Source organism: Leopardus geoffroyi, chromosome C1, assembly GCF_018350155.1.
Source record: "Leopardus geoffroyi isolate Oge1 chromosome C1, O.geoffroyi_Oge1_pat1.0, whole genome shotgun sequence".
Lineage (NCBI taxonomy): Eukaryota > Metazoa > Chordata > Mammalia > Carnivora > Felidae > Leopardus > Leopardus geoffroyi.
In genome coordinates this window covers 94,100,115-94,115,647 of record NC_059328.1, presented here as the reverse complement: position 1 = coordinate 94,115,647, position 15,533 = coordinate 94,100,115, and the positions used below count along the sequence as shown (strand labels likewise).

The 15,533-nt window shown below is 51.3% G+C and overlaps 1 pseudogene; it reads left to right on the top strand.

Annotated features, from left to right (window-relative positions):
* The first annotated feature begins 9,518 nt into the window (after positions 1–9,518).
* Positions 9,519–9,676, top strand: LOC123600067 (annotated as a pseudogene).
* The last annotated feature ends 5,857 nt before the right edge of the window (positions 9,677–15,533 follow it).

Here is a 15,533-nt window from a genome sequence, read left to right as displayed (position 1 = left end):
CGATGTAAAACCAACCCCGGCTAACTCAGACTTACAGCTTGGTTCTGAGCATTGAGTGAGTTAGCCTGTGTGAGGCCACCTAACTCTAGGAAAATATTTAATAAATACTATTCCTCATGGGGTAGGAGTGAGGGACTCTGTGGCAAGAAGAAAGATTATGGGAATGACAATCGCTGAGCCCTTAGAACATGCCGGTTGCTGTGCTCAGTCCCCTTCTAATACTGTACTATCTCAGTTAAGCTTCCCAACGCTGCCTGAGGCAGGTGGTATGTATCTCCCCATTTTGCCGATAGAGAGGCTGAGGCTCCAAGACGTTGGGTTACTTGCCCAAGGTCGTGGTGATCAAAAGTCTGACCCAGAGCCCAAGCGCTAAACATCTAAGATTCTCCACAACAATTCCCACTTTTGTGCAGTGACTGCAGGATCCTTCCCTGAAATATGCTCTCATTCCGTCTTTAGGTGTTTTTTTTGTTGTTTAGGTGAGTGAGCAAGACCTTCCTGAAGGGGCTTTATGGCCCTCACGCTAATAGTCGCTTCTCCTAAGTGTTCAGAACAGTGTGGTTATGTTCATCCCTTACACTTTCCATGTTATGTGTGTTTATGCATATGTCTCTGGCACTAGGGGGTGGCTCTTTGAGAGCACAGACAGAATCTCGTCTCATTTCTCTTTGTTTCCTTGCCAAATAACTATTCCCCAAAGTGCTTTGCATGCCTCCGGCTTTTGATACGTGTTTGTTGACACGGGGTGTGTGGTAGGCAGGGTGGGTAGACAGCATGACGGACCCGGGGTCAGAATCCCTACTCCCACTGACTGTGTGACCCTGGGCAAGTCACTCAACCTCTCTGGGCCTCGCTCAGTTTCCTCACCTCTAAAATGGGATAAAAGTATCTACCACAATGGCGTGCTGTGAGGATGAAGGGTAAAAAAAAAAATGTGGGCAGAGCATTTACACGGCGCCTGGCGCATATTATACACACTCAGCAAATGATCTGTATGATGACGCTGAGGGTGGAGACTGGACAAGGCGGAGGGTGGTGACGAGGAAGATGGAAGAACCCCAGGGAGACGCGCAGCAACGAGGACGCTGCTAACCAGCGGACGTGCTTTCTCAGGGCATCACGGAATGGAGACAGAGAAAAAGGAAAGAGATATTTTAAGGAAAGTTCAGTAAAATGGAGAGGAGCCAGCAAAATGAGTACGAGGCTGCTGGGATGAGGGGGGGAAAGGAATTGGCCAGAAGCAGGAGAAGCCCCCGGCAGGCAGCGTCCCAGGGACTCCGTCCAGGGTGGAAGGAGGGGCCTGGGGAAGGAAGAGACACGCCCACCCAACCAAAATAAGAAAAAGGTTGGGGGTGTGGGGGGCTGGTGGCCGGGGGTGGGGGGGGGGGCACGTCACAAAGTAAGGTGGCTGTGGAAGGAGCAGTTTCTGTCTGGATCCAAAAGGAGGATCCGAAAGCCAAAAAGAATGAATAATCCAGGCTTTGGGCTCAAGGCAAGAGGCAGCTGTTCATTTATGGCTTGATGAACACTTAACGCAGCCTCTCCAGCAAGTTTAAGAAACGCCTTCTGGGGCCATTTGGCCTGAAGTGTCTCCGGCTGGAGCACGTGCCTCAGTGAAGACCCCACCCAGGGGGAGCAGAGAGCAAGGGAAGTGCAGGTGCCCAGACCCAGGGGCCAGTGTGGAGAAGGCCACCCGCTGTCAGCCCTGGGGTGAGGCGGTGGAAAGTTGCCAGAAAGTATGAGGAAGGCCTTCTGTTGCCAGTGCGCTCGCTGGGCCTCTTTCTTGACTCAAGCAGGGTCTTTCTGAGTTTCAGATCTAATCTCTGCAATTTAAATCAAAATTTGCAATTTGCTGACATAGGTGGGTTGGGGGGGTGGCCGGGGCCATGCTGGGGCAGGCTGCATTCTACTTTCAGGAGGTTGGGGGAAGGAGGAAGGCTGAGATTAGGGGTCTCTTTTCTTTTCTTTCTTTCTGCTTCTTTTTTTTTTTAAATGTTTGTTTTTGAGAGAGACAGAGTGTGAGCCGGGGTGGGGCAGAGAGAGAGGGAGACACAGAATCCAAAGCAGGCTCCAGGCTCTGAGCTGTCAGCACAGAGCCCGACGCAGGGCTCAAACCCACGAACTGTGAGATCACGACCTGAGCCGAAATCGGGACGCTTAACCGACTGAGCCACCCAGGCACCTCATAGGGGCTTCTTTTCATAAGACAGACACAGGGGGGCTGCTCTCCACTAGAGCTCTGCTCCCTCCTGTGACCATCACTCAGCTGCTTCTGCACAGGGAGAGAGGAAGATGCTTGCCAAGTGGCGGGAGCCAAGTCATTAACCAGCCCGAAGGGGCAGAGATGGTCTTGGCCTCCACACGGAGCAGGAGTGTCCAAAGCGATTTGCAGCTTAACTTGAAAGGTGATGTGGCTGGGGAAACAAAAGTTCCTTCATCCACAGAGCCCGGAGGTAGACATTCCCTGCCTATTAACCAGAATAGTACAGGAGCCAGGAGCCCAGAGGAGCCTCTCCAGCCAGATGTGAAGAAACTCCGTGGACAGATGTGTGCCTGCGTGAGTGCACCCTGTCTCCTAGCCCCTCTTACTCCAATGCAGGCCCAGGTTGGTAGGGGTGCGGTTCTGCTCTACGCACTTATTCGGGGATGCAGGTGGCCCTCTTTTGCCATCTCAGCCCAAGGCCCTTCGATCCAATGTCCAGCTGCTGGAGACAAAATATGGAGACTGTACCCGGGACATCTTTATGGCCAGGCCTGGAAGTGGCACACATCACCTCATTGCCATTGGCCAGAACTCATTCCCAAGGACACAACTAAATTGCAAGGGAGGCCGGGAAGTGAAACCTAGCTGTGTGCCCAGGAAACAGATGAAATGGATTTGGTAAGCTATCAGTAGTGTCTGCCACACCCCCCAAATCACGCAGCACATTTGATGATGGAGGGTTGGGAAGAGGCCCCTGAGAAACAAACGGATTGAAGAGATATAGAGGGCTTGGGACAGCATCCCACCTTCAAGCAGTCTTAACAGGTGCTTTCTTCCTTAGCCTCAGGAGCAGGGGGCGGGAGAGGAAGCCTTGGGGGGGGAAGGGGCGGAGAATCAGGTAAGATGTGGTTTGGAGCACTAGAAGTACTGGGGAGCTCTTGGCCTGGAGGAACAGGTGCCCTGGAGGTCTGGAGAATGCTCTGAAGAGGGAGCAGGGCCAGGTCCCTCAGGGCAAACTCTGGACTCAGATGAGGCTACAGGGTGCCTTAGGTTCCGCCCAGGTCACGCACTCCACACTGCAGTACCCGTGTGTGATTCTCCTGTGCCCATCTCTGTGGAAGGGGGGCCAGGGAGCCAAAGCCTAGGAGGAGGAGCCGACTTGGAGGTCAGTGGGCAAGAGGGGTACCGCTGCTCAGGAAGGTCAGGCCACAGTGGGGAGATCAGAGAGCCCCAGGCATCTGTGGAAGGGAGGCCCAGAGAGGGGAGAAAGGGCAGAGAACAGGGAACAGAGACATGGGGCTCTCTTGGACATGGTTGGACAGGTGTGGCTCTTTATTTTAATGCTGATATTGTTACTTTCGGGTGTCGCAGAGCTATCCGATAGAACTTTCTGTGATGATGGATGGACATTTCTATCTGCTCTGTCCAATATGGTGACCGCAGGCCACACGTGGCTGTTGAGCACATAAAGAGTGGCTAGCGCGACTGAGGAACACAATTTTTTTTTTTAAATTTTTTTTTCAACGTTTATTCATTTTTGGGACAGAGAGAGACAGAGCATGAACGGGGGAGGGGCAGAGAGAGAGGGAGACACAGAATCGGAAACAGGCTCCAGGCTCTGAGCCATCAGCCCAGAGCCTGATGCGGGGCTCGAACTCACGGACCGTGAGATCATGACCTGGCTGAAGTCGGACGCCTAACCGACTGCGCCACCCAGGCGCCCCTGAGGAACACAATTTTTTAAGTCGTATTAATTTCACTTAATTTAAATGTAAATAGCCATTTAAGCTAGCTGCTACCCTAGTGGCCAGCAGGGGCAGAGTTTCAGCTCAGGGGAAGTGGGATGTGGGCTGTCAGTAACATTACCGGAATCTGCTCATCCAGGACTCTGTTCCCGGGGCCCTCAGCTCCACCTCAGCTTTGCCCCGTAGACGAGGCCTGGGTGGGAGACGAGTCTAGCTCTACCCTTGGGTCTGGGTGAATTTTGGCCTCTGAGATTCTCATTCACTTCACCCGGCTGTGGGTCTCTGAGACTGAGAGCGTGCCACGGGGAAGAGAGGTGAATCAGAGCTCTGGGCAGCCGGCAGGCGTCACCGGATCTTCACCGCCCTGGTTCGGGAGCTCAGAAGGGGCATGGATCCTGTGTTCTCCACTCTTGGTTTCAAGGCGTTGGGTAGGAGTGTCTGAGCTCTTGAGGCCTGGCCGATGGGTTGTGGAAGATACTTAAGGGGCGGTGTCGCAGCTCAGGGATGAGAGACATGGTCGCATCTGCCACTCACCTGCTCGGCACCCAGACTGTCTAAATGGTAGACGCTTTGATGCCCGCTATTCCCCCGCCCCCTCGCTTCCTTTTGAGCCATCGGCACTTTGTTCCTTCCCAGCACGTCCCCTCTCCCGGTTCCCAGACCAACGGAACCAGCTTTCCTTTGAAGCCTGTTGTCAGTGTCTGCCATCGTCTCCTTTCAAAATATTAAAGAATATCATCAGGAGATGTGGCCGTGTGGACCCCCAGGCCGAGGGCTGCCTTGCTGGTGCTCAGAGCAACACTCGAGTCCCTGGAGTCGGCGCTCCCCTCAAGACTGCCCCTGGCACCTCTCGGCCCAGACACAAAGCTGGAGGGGCAGGACCTACATCCATCTCTACTCCTCCTCTCTCGACGTAATTCTTTCTCCTCTTTGTCTCTACTCTTCTGGCCTCGGGGGAGAGCCAGTTTTCATCCTCTCTACAGGATCCAAGGTTGGCTGGTCCCAAGAATGGTATTTGAAGGTGGTAAGAGGGAGTTTACAAGAAGAGATGCGCACAGTATGGCTTCAGGGCCCGTGGATTGGAGTCCATGTGGGGTCTGGTTGCTTTCTGCCCCCCGTACTTGGGGTCAGCTTCTCCTTGGGCCCAAGCTTCTCTCCCGGCCTCAAAGGCTGCCCACTCTCCATGTGCCTGAAATGAAGCCATCCCCAAGCCCTGGCTCAAGTCCTACCTGAGTCCCCTGCATCTGATCTCACGAGGCCTCCCAGGCCTTCTTAGAACAGGACCAGAAAGCTCTTTCTAAAGGGCAAATCTATGGGGCGCCTGGGTGGCTCAGTCGGTTAAGCATCCGACTTTGGCTCAGGTCATGATCTCGCGGTCCGTGAGTTCGAGCCCCGCGTCGGGCTCTGTGCTGACAGCTCAGAGCCTGGAGCCTGTTTCAGATTCTGTGTCTCCCTCTCTCTCTGACCCTCCCCCGTTCATGCTGCCTCTCCCTGTCTCAAAAATAAATAAACGTCAAAAAAATAAAAAATAAAAAAAAAATAAAGGGCAAAGCTAAGCCATCCTGCCCTGGGTAACAGCTTCCAGCGAGCCCTCAATGGTCCCTCCATAAAGCCAGACTCCTGAGCATGACGTAAGAGGTATGTCATAACCCTTTCCTCTTCTCCAGGCCTTCTTTTTCCCTGAAGTTCACGCATGAGGTCTGATGATCCGATGGAGAGTCTATCCCTCTGGGCACGGCCAAGATTATTCCCAGTTCGCTGTGAGCTAGCTCGAAGTCCGCTCATTTCTCTTCTACGCAAGGAACACGCTTGCCCTGTACCACTTTTCAGATCTGCTCAGTCACACCACGTCTGTAAACTATGCTTTGTCTCCCTAACACCAGTCAACCGGCAGTGGTCTTGCTTCTGGCAGAGCACCTACATGATATTTTGTGGTTTTATCCCACACCAGCTCCTAGGACCAGCACCCAGTTGGGTTCATTTCTTATCAGCCAGTTGAATAAAATGAAACCCACCCTGACCACTGGCCTGTGAGGCTTTCTCCCCGCCTGAAGCCAGGTTGTGGTTCCTGGCTCAGAGGTGACAGATGGGACAACGAACGAGGACCTACAGTTGACAGAGTTTATCAATTGCTCTTCACATACCGTCTACACTAAAAGGTGACATCTCCCATGCGTGGCCTCTACCCCCAGCCCTCTCCTCCTTGAAAGATGGAGACTCAGGTGGGCTGGCATAATCTCTTTCACAGCGCAGATGCTCCATAAATATTTATTGGATGATTAACTCCCAGTGCTCAGCTCTCAGGATGAGGCTGAGCTCAGATTAAGTTTGGTTGCTGTTGTTTTGGTCTTTGTTGTTTTCTGGTCTACAGGGAAGCACAAAGGATCATCCTAGAGACGACCGATGTGAACCACATCTCCCTACCTACTGCCCCCTCCCACCCCCCCTCCCCAGAGTCAGAGGTTTCAAAGCCGGGGCCGCAGGCTCTCCCCCATCTCTGGGACTGCTCTCTTGGGACCAGCTTCCCACAGCCTCCCCCGTTCCCGGGAGCAGCCAAGACTTCTTATTCGTGGCTGCTCCTTCTGTGCAGGGCTTTGGTGGTGGCCGCCCTTCCCCTACTCTGCCACTTGCTCAGCCGGGGCCCTGCCAAGTTTCCTCCTCCACACCTGCTGGTGCACCTGGCTGGGTTCTCAGCTGCGCTCGGGTTCGCTTTCTGTGGTTCCAAGTTGGGCTGCTTTGCCTCTGCTCCTTTGAAGGAACACTCATGGTGCCTGGGCCATCACCGATGTACCACGCCTTTTCTTTCCCCTGGCCCCGTCCCTGGGTGCATCTCCTAGAGCAGTGCCGGGGCCGTCTTCAGCGCCAACCGCACTCGGCCTCCTTGAGCCTCAACGACGTGGGCATGCTTGATCTCCCTCCACTGTGCTGTGGATTCCTTGAGAACAAGCTCCAGGTCTAAGTACAGCTTTGTAACCCCACACATACTCCACAGGGTCCCGTAGGACTTCGCACATGGTAAGTGTTAATGCCTCCTTTATTGATCACTCAGAAGTAGAGGCTCATTAATGCGTTTGTGAAACATGGGTTCTCTTCCATTAGGACAATGGAACTTGAGATCTTTTCCATTAGGACGTTTTCCAAGGTGTGTTCTGTGGGTTGCAGGTTACTAATAAGTGTTATAGGATTAGAGGCCCAGGATCAACTAAAGCACATTTCTTAGAGCCTTTAATATGTTAATATACATTGTAATTTTCCAAGAAAATAAAAAAGATGTGGGAACCTAATATCCCCACGGATGAGGGCCTGCATGCACAGGACCCTAAGACAGGTACTCCGGATGGTAGAGGACATCTACTTATCTTAGGTAAAGTACAGAAGGCAACAGGTTTGGGCAAAGACTAGGATAAGGTCAGCAAGCAAAGCCAGCCTCACAAAGATGCACTCTGGATCGCAGGCTCACACAAAACCAGATGGGGTGCCCATTAGGTGAGGAGAGCGTGAATCTCTTCACTCCCAGGGCCAAGTGGGCTGTGATCAATAGCTCGACCAAGGGCGCCTGGGTGGCGCAGTTGGTTAAGCGTCCGACTTCAGCCAGGTCACGATCTCGCGGTCTGTGAGTTCGAGCCCCGCGTCAGGCTCTGGGCTGATGGCTCAGAGCCTGGAGCCTGCTTCCGATTCTGTGTCTCCCTCTCTCTCTGCCCTTCCCCTGTTCATGCTCTGTCTCTCTCTGTCCCAAAAATAAATAAACGTTGAAAAAAAAAAATAGCTCAACCAATAAACCTTCACTCAAACCACTATACACCTGAACCCAACAGCCAGATTCCAGATACAGAATTATTTTTTTTAATTTTTTTAACATTTATTTATTATTGAGAGACAGAGGGACACAGACCATGAGCAGGGGAGGGGTAGAGAAAGGGGGCAACACAGAATCCGAAGCAGGCTCCAGGCTCCGAGCTGTCAGCACAGAGCCCGATGCGGGGCTTGAACTCACAAACTGTGAGACCATGAAGTCGGTCGCTCAACCAACTGAGCCACCCAGGCGCCCCGTAGATACAGAACTTCTAACTAAGCTACAGATCTAAGAAGTTTCTAAGCCAGGACTTATAAGCAATATAGGGGGCTTTCTGAGTCTGGACTGGCCATAGCCAAACAAATCTGACCAAGAAACCCCTGTTTTGTTTTGTTTTTTTTCTTGAACACCTCATGGGATTGACGTGTCTAGGAACACACCTTGGTAAATGTGCCTTAGAGGCACTATTAACCTGTCTTCACCATAAGGGAAGAAGCACCTTGTGATCGCCACCGGTGTTTTGTGGTCCTTTTGCTTATAAAGCACCTCTGGGCATCCATCCCACCCTGTGACTCTCCCAACCTTCCCCTGCATGGTGAGACTAACATGGCCCCTCCGCACTGTATAGATGATAGAAGGCAGAGAGGGCACTGGGCGGAGATCCCGGAGACGTGCATTCGACATTCTGCTCTGCCAGCTACTACTCGTGGGATGCATATCTCTGACACAAGAGGATCAATCGCACAAGGTTACTGACAGGATGAAATGAAAATGTGTGTTAGAGCGCTGTGTAAAACCCATTACTTGCCACGTATGCTTGTTGGACCCATGCTGTGTGGTTCTCCATACTGAACAGCTACTGTTCACTGGGAGCCATATGGGCGCCATGCATTGTACTTGGCACTTCCTGTACGTTATTTTCACAATGACCTTGCGGAGTTGGTGATTACAATCCCCATTCTATAGATGAGGGAACGGAGGCTCAGAGATCTGAAATTCTCCCAAGTTAAATACCTAAAGTGACAGTCAGAAAACTTGAACTCAGTCTCACCGCAAGAAAAAAAATTCCACAACTGTCTACAGTGACGGCTGTTAACTAGACTTACTGTGGTGAGCATTTTGCAATATATACAAATATCACATCAATGAATGTAATGTTGCATGTCAATGATACCTTAATTAAAAAAAAAAAAGAAAACAGAAAAACTTGAACCCAGAACCAAATTCAACACCTATGTTCCATGCTCTTTAAATTTTTTTTTAAACGTTTTTTATTTATTTTTGAGACAGGGAGAGACAGAGCATGAACAGGGGAGGGTCAGAGAGAGGGAGACACAGAATCTGAAACAGGCTCCAGGCTCCAAGCTGTCAGCACAGAGCCCGACGTGGGGCTCGAACTCACGAACTGCCGAGATCATGACCTGAGCCGAAGTCGGCCGCTTAACTGAGCCACTCAGGCGCCCCTGTTCCATGCTCTTTAATTACAGGATCAAGATGCTAGTTCCAGACAAAAAAAAAAAAAAAAAAATTAAGATTTTATTTTATTTTATGTCTTTAAGTAGGCTCCACACCTAACATGGAGCTCGAACTCACGACCCTGAGATCAAGTGTCGCAGGCTCTACCGACTGAACCAGCCAGGTGCCCCCCCCCCTAAAAAAAATGTTAAACAAAGCCTACCTCATAGGCAAAAACAAGCCAAAACAAATGAAAAAGATGCCAATTTCAGGCTACCCTGTATCTCGTTCTATATAATAAAGATTAACAGTAATTAATGTTACCGCTTCTCGGCCTTTCGGCTAAGATCAAGTGTCGTAACAGTAATTAATGTTAATTTTTAAAATTAAAAGGAGGGGCACCTGGGTGGCTCAGTCGGTTGAGCGTCCGACTTCAGCTCGGGTCATGATCTCACAGTCTGTGAGTTCGAGCCCCGCATCGGGCTCTGTGCTGACAGCTCAGAGCCTGGGACCTGTTTCAGATTCTGTGTCTCCCTCTCTCTCTGACCCTCCCCCGTTCATGCTCTGTCTCCCTCTGTCTCAAAAATAAATAAAACGTTAAAAAAAATAAAAAAAAATAAATAAATAAAATTAAATTAAAAGGAGCAAGTCGGTATTAAAACAAACGTGTCCAGAGTGAAGTTCCACAAGTGACTGCTGTAACAAGTCTTTTTCCTCCCTGTCTCCGGTTTTCCTCCTCAGGAAAGCAGAGGAAGTCGCCACTATTTCCCAAGGCTGTTGCAAGAAGCAAATTGACCTGGAATATTCGAAAGCAGCTACCACAGTGTCTGGCACTCGGCAGACGCTCAATAAGTGTAGCTGAATGAGATTCCTTGTAGCTTATAATCTAGCAATGACACGCCAAACACGCTGTAGATACACTGATTTTTTAAACACTGAACATAATACCAGGGCTGGCATCCGTGCTCATTTTGTGATCGGGTTTCAAAATCAAGGGGTAAGGGGCACCTGGGTGGCTCAGTCCGTTAAACGTCCCGCTCTTGATTTCAGCTCGGGTTGTGATCTCACGGTTCGTGGGATCGAGCCCCGCGTCGGGCTCTGCAGTGACAGTGCAGAGCCTGCTTGGGATTCTCTCTCTCCCTCTCTCTCTCTCTCTGTCCTCCAAAAATAAATACATAAACTTAAAAAAAAAGTAACATAAATCAGGTAGTAAGACATGAGGGCAGGGTGGGGGCAGGCATAATGACCTAGGGGTTAAGAGCACCTCCCAGCCTAGTCAAATCCACCTACCAGCTTTGGGCCCTTGGGGAAAGTAGCCCCTCCACCGGCTCTGAGACGACAGGGTGCCCCGCACTTAGAACCTCAACTGGCACGAGGGTGAGGGCTATATAAGCACCCCGCCGCACCAGCTGTCTCTCCCTTTTCTGAACCCTTGTAACTCCTAAATGCCCAAGACAAGTTTGGATAATTTTCATGCTTTGTTATTTTATTTTAGAGTGCACATGTTTTGTCATTCCTGCTAGATCGAAGCAATTGGAGGGCAGGATGGTGTCCAGTTGTACCCACACAAGGCTGACATCAGAGGAAGTTCTCCAGAAGCGTTTGCAGAATCCGTGAGGAAACCGGTGAATTAGAACACAGCCTTGGAGTCCAGTTCTGAGTGGCACCCAGCGCTGTGTGCTTACCCCACCCCTGCAACCCCACGGCTGAGCCCACGGACCACACTGGTGCCCCTGGGTTTCTCTACTTCTCTCCTCTTACCCTGGCTACAGGGGTCCCAAAAGAGCACCTGTGCTCTAGAGAGGCTGACTGAGGCCACAGGGGTCCAGCAGCCCGTCCCCATAGCCCTGAAGCCAGCCAGGCAGCCAGCACTTAGGGCTGCAGACCTGCTTGATGGGTGGGCACGTTAAGTGCTCGAAAGTACTTGCGATATTGAGATGTAAGAAAGTCCCCCCCCCCCCCCCCCCCCAGCTCTCTGCAAGCCCACCATTGCTCTCCAGGCACCCTCTGGGACACACCTCTGAGAGAATTAGCACAGGAAGTCATTAGCTACAAAGTTTTCCATAGCTCAGGGTAGGAAAAGTAATCAACACCCCCAGGGAACACGATGGGGCGGAGGAAAGAAGGCAAATTTCTGGAGTCTGGGGAGAGGGCTTGCTCTCTCTCCTCCCTAGGGCCCTGGTAGTTAGGGTCTGGCTCACAGGGTGCCAGAGGGGAAGGAGCCCCAGAGATCCCCAGCACCCAACCCTCCCAGGGAAATGACCAGAGATGGCAGACCATACTTTCTCACACCTGTTCTGAGCTCGTTCCTCACTCCTGTCTTTCCGTTCTTTCCCCAACCCCCTCCACTGATGTTCAACACATGGGCCATCCTTCCGGGAGGCTACCTGGCACGGCTGCCCCAGCTTGGGTTTTGGGAACAGTCAGACCTGATTTTAAATGTGGACTCTGCCAATTACCGCCCGTGTGATGTTGGCCAAATCCCCTAACCTCTCTGGTCTTCCGCTCCCGATATTACTAACTTCACAATATTGTTGAAATTGATGAGAGCCAATCACGTTGTCTCCAATGGTGCCCAGCACATCGTGAGTGTTCAGCATATTATTATTAGGGGGACACAGTTCCAGCCCTAGTCATACTGTACAGTCCCCCCTTGCCTCTGTTTCTATCCAACGGAAGCCAGCCAGAGTCACGACAAGGCATCAGGCCACCCCGAGTGGGTATGGGAAAGCAGGACAGTCCTTTCTGTTGTCTGGGTGACCTGGTGGAGGAGGGGCAGGGAGAGTTACAGGCTGAATGTTTAACTGAACCTCGTGTCTGTGTGCGTGTGCTGGGCGAGGGCATTTGCCAGCCAAGCCAAGCCATCCTCCTGCCCTCGACTCATCCCCTCTGGGTTAGCTGTCTCTCTTTCCCCAGCCCCTGCTTGCTTTTCTCTAGTAAAGACCTTGGGGTCCAAGTAGAGGGGTTGGATGCTTGACTGGAGAAAAAAGCCTTACAACACTGGTCTCAGCAGTGATCAACAGTAACGGCAAACTTTTGAGGGCTGACTCTTTGCCTGGAATATTTCATGTCATTAGCACAACCCTAAGTGAAAGGTGCTGTCATTATTTCTACTTTATAGATGACGACACTGAGACTCAGAGAGATCCCAAAACTTTTCCGAGGTCAAATGGTTAACAAGTAGGGGTATGAGATTTCAATTAGTCTGATTTTAAGGCCCACTTACCATGAGTCCAATACATTACCAGGTACCTTAACTTAAACGATTTCTAAACCTCATAGCAACCTTATGAGCTGGATATTTCCTTTTTACTATGAAGAAAACAAAATTAGAAAGGGTAAGTGACTTACAAGGTCATGCAGCTCGTAGCTGAGGAGCCTGGGTCCAGATCTTAAGCCTGTGTGTTTTCACAATTCCACACTCTACCCCAGTGCCTTAGCATCAGCAGCCCTTGGGGGTGCCTGGGTGGCTCAGTCGGTTAAGCATCTGACTTCAGCTCGGGTCGTGATCTCGCAGTTCATGAGTTCAAGCCCCACACTGGGCTCTGTGCTAATAGCTCGGAGCCTGGAGCTTGCTTTGGATTCTGTGTGTGTTTTTCTCTCTCTCTGCCTCTCCCCCACTCACACTCTGTCTCTTTTTTCTAAAAAATAAATAATAAAACATTCAAAAAATTAAAAAAAATAGAAGATCCAGCAGAGCATGGAAAGGGGGACCCTGAAGAGAAGGGAAACTGACCTTGATAAGCACCTAGTATGGGTGACACTTTCACACAAGGCACCTCATTTAAGCCTCACAGCCATTCCATTAAGAGTGTATAAGTAGCCCCAATAAGAAAACCAGGCTCAGAGAGGTCAAGTGACTCACTCAAGGTCACACAGCTAGAAGCCATAAATTCAGGATTCATATTGACTACTGGCTCCTAAGGATTTGCTTTTTCTCCTGAGCATACCATCCACAACACTCCCCCTGCTGGCTTTGTAATTTTACTTTGTTCCCAACCCAACACCCATTTTCCTTTGCTCTGTGCTCTGGGAGACTGGACCTCTGGAGATAGTATCATAGGGCTCCCCGTGGTCTGCCTTCCAGTCTGAGTTAGATGAATAGGAAGCTTCAGCAGGAGATCCCCAAGCCGTGAGAAAGAGGTTGGGGTATTTGTTCCACCCACTCCTCCCCTGCCCTGCTTGATTCTATGATTATGGTTCCTTCTGGTGGCCCCCTTGCAGGGCTCTGACTCTGACTGGTCCTGACGGCACCATTTCGCTAAGCACCTCTCTGGGCCTAGTTTTGGCAACAGCTCCCTGCTGTTGCTCTCTAGCTGCCTCGATGCTCCTTGTTGATTCTCTTAATGTTGTCTCACCTCTGCAAATGGTCTCTCCATTCATTTAACCTTTACCATCCCAGCTGAGCTTCCTGTTTCCTGCCGGAGCCTGACCAAGCCCCCTAGCATCCGCTGGAGCCTGCCCCTCTTGGACTTACCTGGATGGAAGGCCAATGGCTTCTTGTTGGTAGGATGGGTCCAGGGCTTTCCCAAGCTAGTTAGTGGATAGACAGGATCGTGGCCAGGGCCTGGGGTGGCTCCTGGTGCTGTCCTTGCTTTGGGGCAGCTCAGTAATAAATAAGCTCTCAGCTTATTTATTTTGAGAGAGAGAGAGAGAGAGAGAGAGAGAGAATCCCAAGCAGGCTCCCTGCCGTCAGCACGGAACCCAACGCAGGGTTCCATCTCACCCACCATGAGACCATGACCTGAGCCAAGATCAAGAGTTGAAGGCTTAACCCACCGAGCCACCCAGGCGTCGTCCCTCCGCTTCATCTCTAATATATGGGGCTCGGCTAGAGGTTCTTCTTGCTCCCTCCCAGCCCCCTGGACACTATCCTCCTCCACTAACTAGCTTGGGAAAGCCCTGGACCTGTCCTACCAGGTCTGTAAGGTGCCACCCAGAGGGGGCAGAGGACTTGCTGTCCCTGTAAAGCAAGGCAATAGTGTAAGGATTCGGACTCCTGGATCTGAAATCAGCTGCTGGTTCCATGCTTTATTCTGCAGCGTTTTCCTTCACTGCTCAATAAATATTTCATCAGTGGTGACTCAAAATAATCACCCCCTTCCATGCCATCCCAGACACCTCACACCCTAGAAACTGTCACTGCTTTTTGACATATTCAGCCTCTTTGCCTCCCCATGTCCTCATCTTCTCTGCAGCTGCGGGCTTTTCTCACAGGAGAGAGCTGGATGAAAGCCCTGCTCCCAGGTACTGGGGAGAAGCTAGAGGAGGGGGAGAGGAAGAAGACTGACCTTCAGGTAGAGACGGGCAAGCAGAGCTGCCTGTCCCCCTAAATACCAAGAGAAGATGAACAGGATGCTCTGGGGGGTCAGCCATCTTCTGGGAGACAAATACCTTCACGGATTAAATACATAATCCACCCTGGCAAGCAAGGTCCTTGGAATAGTCCTAGCTGATCCTCGCACTGGGTTAGGAAAGCTAAGCTGCCCCCCCCCCCCGCCCCAACTTGGTGGATTTGGAGAAAGAGTTGGGGGTTGGGGCAGGGTCGGGGGAAGTGGAGGGGAAAGGGCAGTGGGCTGGAGGCAGAGCAAAGGAAGACCTACCTGGTCAGGAGGTTATGCCCTTGACACCGTTGGGGTGCAAAGAGAAAGAACCATGGGGGACTACGGGAGCTGAGAGGTGGGTGGCCTGGTGTGCATGGAAGGAAATGTAGCTTCCTCATTGCCTCTTGACCACTTCCCAAGAGCAAACACTCTTTCCTGTTTGTGCATTAGGAGGCCATGCGTGACCGCCGTGGAGAGAAGCCCCCAACAGCTCAGCTAGGGAAGCCCCTGGGAGCAAGTGGTGGGGAACAGCCTGGAACAGGGAGAGGAGCAAGGAGAGGTCGTGCACATGTCCCCTGGCAAGGAAGCAGGCGGCTGGGATCTGAGGCAGGCTGGTCTAAGGAGAGGGCCTGGGGAGAAGCTGCTGGCAGAGGACAAATGGGGTGAAACAAGGGGCGGGGTGTGGAGTGGGGGAGCTGAGATTCGTGTGTAAGAGGGGGCACTGGTCCTGCGTTTCCCTTTAGGCTTTTGTTGTTTAATGGAGTAACTCCTGGCCTTGGGGCAACTCAGAGAGTTTCTCTGGATTGCAGTAGCAAGGTCACTGAATTGCCTTAAGATTCTGCTTGGCGTTTTTCCTTCTGAATTTCCTCAAATGGCCCAGCTTTTTTTTTTTTTTTTTTTTTTTTTAAATGTTTATTTATTTATTTTTGAGAGAGAAAGTGAGAGAGAGAGCGAGCAAGCAGGGGAGGGACCAAGAAAGACTGGGAGAGAGAGAATCCCAAGCAGGCTTCACC